The 6,591-nt window shown below is 42.9% G+C and overlaps 1 non-coding gene across 1 annotated transcript; it reads left to right on the forward strand.

Annotated features, from left to right (window-relative positions):
* The first annotated feature begins 4,596 nt into the window (after nt 1–4,596).
* On the forward strand, nt 4,597–4,703 carry LOC129325360 (U6 spliceosomal RNA). The gene has a single exon (XR_008596609.1). It is a non-coding gene; the product is annotated as a U6 spliceosomal RNA (small nuclear RNA).
* The last annotated feature ends 1,888 nt before the right edge of the window (nt 4,704–6,591 follow it).

A 6,591-nucleotide genomic window follows, 5' to 3' on the forward strand; every position in this document is an offset into this window, starting at 1 on the left:
CACGATTCTCTGGTCATTTGTATAGTGTGGATATGTGGAGGATGCGGCGACATGTACATCCTCTCCTTGAGATCATCAACATTGCTTTCAGAACATGGCTGATCACAGGTGGGAGGTGTGAATGTGGCCACTTCCTCCATGTGGCTGCACTCTGCAGACAACCAATCATGCGGAGGCAGGGGTAGGGTCAACATGCTCATGCCTGTTCTTCCTCCCACAAGGTGTCTTTACCAGGCTGTAGTATGGTGGGAGGGTTATTCCTTTCTCTTCTTTAACAAAGCATACAGGAAGTGTAGAAGCAGCATATAATTTTTTCCTACAGTAGCTGTTCCACAGTTAGTAATAGCTCCAGGGTTAAGCTCCATTTTTCTACTCTGCAGTCCTTTTTCCATATCACACTTCCCTACCATAGTGGTTATTTATCAATAAAACAACTTAGGATAGCTATTTGTGATCTTTCAGAATATCATCTACCCTGATCTTCAGAAATTGTTCTAAATGACAGATTATTTATTTATTTACTTAAATTTATAGTCCGCCCTCCCCAACCAAATGGGCTCAGGGCGGATCAAGGGTTGATGAAGGGTTTGAAAGATACTTTAGAAAAGTATTCTTATGATTTAAATTATGAGAATCCTTGATTGGGGAGCAAAAACAGAAGAATGTTGGGATATTCTTTTATGAAATGACTTGCTTTTGACTGGAGAAGTTCTTTGAAGTACATAGAGCATACAGTACATAAAATACTTGAAAGCATTAAATTCCATTCTAACTTCCTAGGCCAAGTTAAATCTAATTTAAATAATTCTGGGTCTAGAGCCACATGGTTTTAAACTGACATAATTAAGCACTGTTCAAAGGAAAACAGATTCTGATGCTTCCAATATTATTAAATATTTAATTAGCACATCAGTGCTGCAAATTTCCAGACAGATTTTTTTTGTAACCAGAGCAGATCAAATAAGAACATTGCATCCTGTTGTAGTAAGCATATCCAGTGCCTTGAATTATTCACCACTGTGTGTGTGTGTGTGTATGGGCACATAAAATATACATGTAGTAAATCTACAAAGCAATGCCTGGGTAAATCTATGAAAGAATGTCTAGAATATGTTTTGCAGTATCCCAATCCTCAGATTAAGCATAATATATATTTGACTCTATGGATCTCACAACAAGTAGTTCCCTAAAAAAAAACCCAAGCTGTAGCTGAGTGGCAAAATCATATTGAACATATGACAATGTTGTTTGTGATTATTTTTTCATCTATAGTAATAAAGGAAGGACTTGGAAAGTGTTGTTAGCTTGAAATAGTGTCAAAGTTGACCAATGAGAGAGATGATCAATGAGAAACAAATCTTGACCCTGCTGTAATCCTTGAATTAGGAATTGCCTTTCTTGCAATTCCTCTCTTTTGCCTTCATTTTGGTTTTATGTTTTCACCAGGACAGAATATGAAGAGTTTCCTACTAGGTTGTTGTTCCCTCCTAGCTCCTGGGAGCAAGGACAAGATTTCATCAAAGAAGGAAGATTCACTGAAAAGTTTCAAAGGGACTCTGTTGGATATTTTTATGATCAAAGAGAGTTTTGTAGCACCTTAAATACTAACCAGCTTATTATGGCAAAAGCTTTTAGGGGTTACAGTCCTGAAATTCTGATACACCTCAGGGACTGAATGTTCATCTAAGACCCTCCTTACAGCATCCTGTGTCAACATAATGTGGAAAATTAGAGGAAAGGAGAGAGAAGTATACACTATAGTCCATGATATCTTTATATGAAGGAAAACACTATAGATAAATAAGTAATGTGGCCTACCATCTCCTCAATTCAGTTATACTCACAGGGTAATAACTCTTCATTTTACCTGACCTATCTCCTTGCAATTAAAATAAAGATGTATTTTAAAAATGAGACTATAAAGAATCAACTCTGTTTTAACAGGATGCTTTATTATCTTTTATACTCCTGGGAACTTGTAATTAAGTATAATGGCCTCTCCATGTAGGAGACATCTCACACCATATCAAAGATGGGTACAGTATGTCACCTTCAGTTTTCCTAATACAAGGAGACAATATCATGAGGAGTGTCAGTGAAGATTTATGGCCCATTGAGCTCCCCATTTTTTCCCTGCTTGGAAACTAATGTGAGTAATAAAGTACACAAGAACTGAAACCACATAAGTCTTTTTGTCAGCTTTGTCACTTGGATTCAATACATCTTGGTACAAGATGACAGTAGTGTCTGCTATTGTCAGTCTGACTATCCTAAAAAAAGATGTCCCTTTACCTTTGTGTCACACAAAAATCAGAGTCCTTGCACATGCCCAGAACTATCTAGCAGATCCATTAAGCCATTCATCTTGTTTATCACCTGATTTTTCAGTTTTGCTCTCTTTAGAGGTCACTGTCATTTCCCCCACTTCTTTTACATTCTTGTTTCCTCCTTAGTTCTAGCTTCAATACATGAAAACAGAAAGCTATCAAGATCATCAATAATTCTTGACAACAAGCTCCTTTTAAGTCAAAAGCTAAGCCATCTGAACATTGTTGGATGTATTTTTCTCCTCCATTTCCCAAATGCCACAGATAATGGTCCAGAAGAAATCTGTCACTTTCAACAAATGAAAACTTGCAATGAATGATTATGTAACAGTATCCTGAACTAATCACAGCATTTTTATTGTATTTTTGTATGCACTAGTGCCAGTGAAAACAGCATTTGTAGCAACCAGGAATGGAGGGTTTCCTCATGCATGTGATTTCACTGACATATTTCAAAGAAGAAAAAGTCCTGCAACACATAATGTAATGGTAATCATATAAAAACATTTCCTCCATTTTAGTTTCATTTATTAAGTGAACAATAAATATTAACAGTGGGAGTTTCAGTTAAGCAGGATTCTCCTCAGGCGCTCCAGAAGGCTTAACTGCCTGGATGTTAAGAGAACAGTAACCAGACTCCTTTTGTTTAGTCTTCAGGGCTCCCTCACACCCACTACAATCAGCAGGACAGTAACTTAAGGCCTCAGAACCCTATCCAGTAACTCGCTCACAGACCCAGGGACAACCATCAAGCCACTGCTCAGCCTTTGTCATACAGTCTGTAGCTGGCTTGTCAGTTAGGTAAATCACCATCTTACCTACATCATTCTGCCATCCCATCACCTCACCTGGCACGCCCATATTTAGACTTCTACTTTACCTTAGGTACAAATCATTAAAATTCAAACCCACTAATAGGACTCAATTGTGCTGCAGACCCTAACTTTGCACAGAAATTTGCCAATAATAGAATTCTCCTACTGAAGACTGGGCAACTCTAAACACATACAAAGACCATCTCAAGCCCTCCCTCCATCCTTTGTGGCAGGTTCTTGCCCCTGAATCTCTTCCACTGCTAGAATTTCAGGAGCCCTTCCTGGTAGTTACTCTGGATGGGGGTTACTCTGTTTCAGTAATATGAATTTATTTGCTGGAAGAAAATACAGTCAAATTGTGCTGAAGAAGGATGGTGTGAGATGCATCTCTTGGAAAAGCTCAGAACAAGCAGTGGTATGTCTCCTGGACTATCACCTTTTTCTGATGCTCTAGCCTTGGAAGTGCTATAGCAAATGGTTATAAACCCAAATTGGTGGGATGTGGTCAGCTAGCCTCTGATCTCTAACTGGTGATATTATTGCAAACTGGTTGTGGCAGGAAAAGGGAAGATGTGCCCCAGAGCTGTCATTGGTCCGGAGAACAGGGGTCTCCTCTTCAATTTCAGAAATAGAGATATCCAACAACATATACCGTTGTCCAACCTTTGGCCCTAATTCAGTCTTGGAAGATAAGGGCTGACTCAGCCCACAGTTCAAGGAAGGAAAACAGATGTTCTACAGAGTGTAAGTTCTCTTCAACTTGTACCTGCCTAAACTATTAAGCTAGTATTGATTCTTGTTTCCTGCTATGTTTCCCCCCCCCCCATGTTTCTGTAAGTTATGCTTCCTGCTTAAATTAATTGTGCAGAATAAAGCTTTTTGAAAGCCCAAGGAGTCTGATAACTCAAAGGGGGGAGGAAGAAAGGGATTTCCATACATGGCTGACTAGAGTTGGTATGGGGTGGGAAATGTATTTTTCCAAAGTTTACTCTTTTAGATATAGCCATTGATTCATCTTATTTTCTTTTTTTTCTCTTTCAAGAGAAGGGTTTCATTTCCATTTATCTTTGAAAAGAAATCAAGGGGCTCTTTTGTAACTTCAGCTCTTGCAGTTGTTTTATGTTAAATACTCCAGGGTGGTACTCTAGCAGGAAGATAGGAATGCTTGGGATGACTTTGACTACCTCTGAGCATCAAAAACAAAGGGAACTTTGTTCATAACTGCACTTTGAATTGATATATATGCATTTGCATTTCAGCACTTTGCACAAGCAAAAAAATATATATAAAAAATTAACTTCCAATTGATTGGTAATTTATTGCGGTTCCCCTACCTCTGAGCATCTACAGAGTGAAATTGTGAAATTTTGCAGAACTTCTGTTCCTGTTCCTTCTCTCTCCAAACTTCTCTTTGATCAAAAGAGAATTGATTACAAACTGACTCCAAATTCCTTGTGCTCGCTTCGGCAGCACATATACTAAAATTAGAACAATATAGAGAAGATTAGCATGGCCCCAACAAAAAAAAAATTAAAAAAGAAAAGAAAAGAAACTGACTCCAAATTCCTAAAAAGAGGAAAAGAAAAGGATTGTTGGATTTCAGGGAGAAACTGGGTAAAAAGGAATTAAGAGAATTTCATTTAACAAGCCTACAGCTGATTCCAGTTCACAAAAATCTGGACACTGCTTGGAGTTTATGCAACAAGCTTGGTAGTTGTGAAGAGGAAAAGGAAGCCACAGGCCAGGAAGGGTTGAACTTGACATCTCCTCTCTCACTCATTCATATATATATATATAGCTGAGGTGGACTAGAGACCATCTCTTCCAGTAAGGGAAAACATCACTGTGACAGACAGGACCAGTTCCAGCTCTGCCTCTCCTGAGAGGCAGCCAATGAAAGAGAGTGGAATGCTGGGACAATGAGAGTTAGTATCCGTTGGAGGGGAGAGAAGGCTTTTGGAATAGACATGGGCGTGAACCCAAAAAATTTAATGAACCAGCAGTTCATGGTTCAGTGTCGACGACGATCCAGAGATCACGAACTGCAGCAAACATTTTCCGTTGCCGAACCGGTTCACGGTTTGTTGGGCACGGAATGGCCCCCGTGGCACTTACAGAGCCCATATTCGCTGGGAGTCTTTTGCAGGCTCTCCTACAGCCATCACCCAAGTTTGGACAAGGTTGCAAAAGGGATCTTGGAGTTATACCCTCTCCAATCCAAGGCCCCCAGGAAACTCCCACTCAACACAATTAGAGCCACTGATTGACATTGGCCCAGTGTACAGAAGGTGGGTGTTGACGGCGGCCACCGGGCCTAGTGGCCATGGGCAAACACCAATGAGCCACCTCCCCTTTAGTGGGTGGGGGGTCTGGCCGCTCACCGGCAGCACTCCCCATGTGCCCATCTGCCAGGCCAAAGAGGAGCACACTAGCATTCCCAGCATGGGTGGGAGAGGAAATGTCATTCAGATGGGGGCCTGATCCCCCAGCAAGTGAGGGTCCTCACCCAAGGGTCCCACTGAGGAACAGTGCGGCGGCAGCCAACAGCACCCATCTTCCTGCCTCGCCAGAAAGGATGGGAGGGAGATGACATGTCATTTGGAGTGGAAGTGGGAAGATCCACCAACAGCTGCAAGGCCTCCTCCGAAGCTCCCACTGAGCTACTCTGTGGCAGCAGCCAACAGTACCCACCTTCCTGCCTTGTCAGAAAGGACGGGAGGGAGCGGAGCTGTCGTTTGGAGGGGTCTCAGTGCTCCAGAGAGGGACAGGTCGAAAGAGGGTCTGTGAAGTTGAAAGATCCCAACAGCCACAAGGCCTCCTCCGAGGATCCCACTGAGGAACTCTGCGGCAGCAGCCAGCATCAACCACCTTCTTGCCTTTGCAGAAAGGATGGAATAGGACTGGAGAGGTCGTTGGGAGGGGACTGAGTGTTCTGGAGATGGCGAGGTGAGAAGAGGGACCATGTACTTGTGTGGGAGAGGAGGGCCGAACCCAAGGCTTCCTGGCCGCATTGCATAGCAGGACCGGGACGGAGGGACCCCACACCCACCCTGAAGGAGTGTGCAGACTGCTGTGGCAGAGGATTGTCCACTCCCCGTGTCACAGTGGAGGCTGTCACCAGCATCACTCACCTTCCTGCCTTCGCGGAAAGGACGTGACTGGTCACGGCAGCATTACCCATTCCCCCCTGCTCAGAGGGGGCAGCAGGTGCCCATGGAAAGGGGGGGTACCATGTGGTGCCACGCTAACACCAGCAACAGCAGCAGAGCTGCTCCTCGTGGCAGAAAGCGGCATCAGCTCGCAGCACCACACCTTCCTGCCTTTGTGGCAAGGACATGACTGGTCGTAGCAGCATTACCCATTCACCCCTGCCCAGAGGGGACAGCCACTGCTGTTGGCAGGGGCCACCGTGACATACAATCTTATGTGCAACAGTAGTTGATCTGTCC

This window comes from Eublepharis macularius, chromosome 2 (genome assembly GCF_028583425.1).
Source record: "Eublepharis macularius isolate TG4126 chromosome 2, MPM_Emac_v1.0, whole genome shotgun sequence".
NCBI classification, from domain to species: Eukaryota; Metazoa; Chordata; class Lepidosauria; order Squamata; family Eublepharidae; genus Eublepharis; species Eublepharis macularius.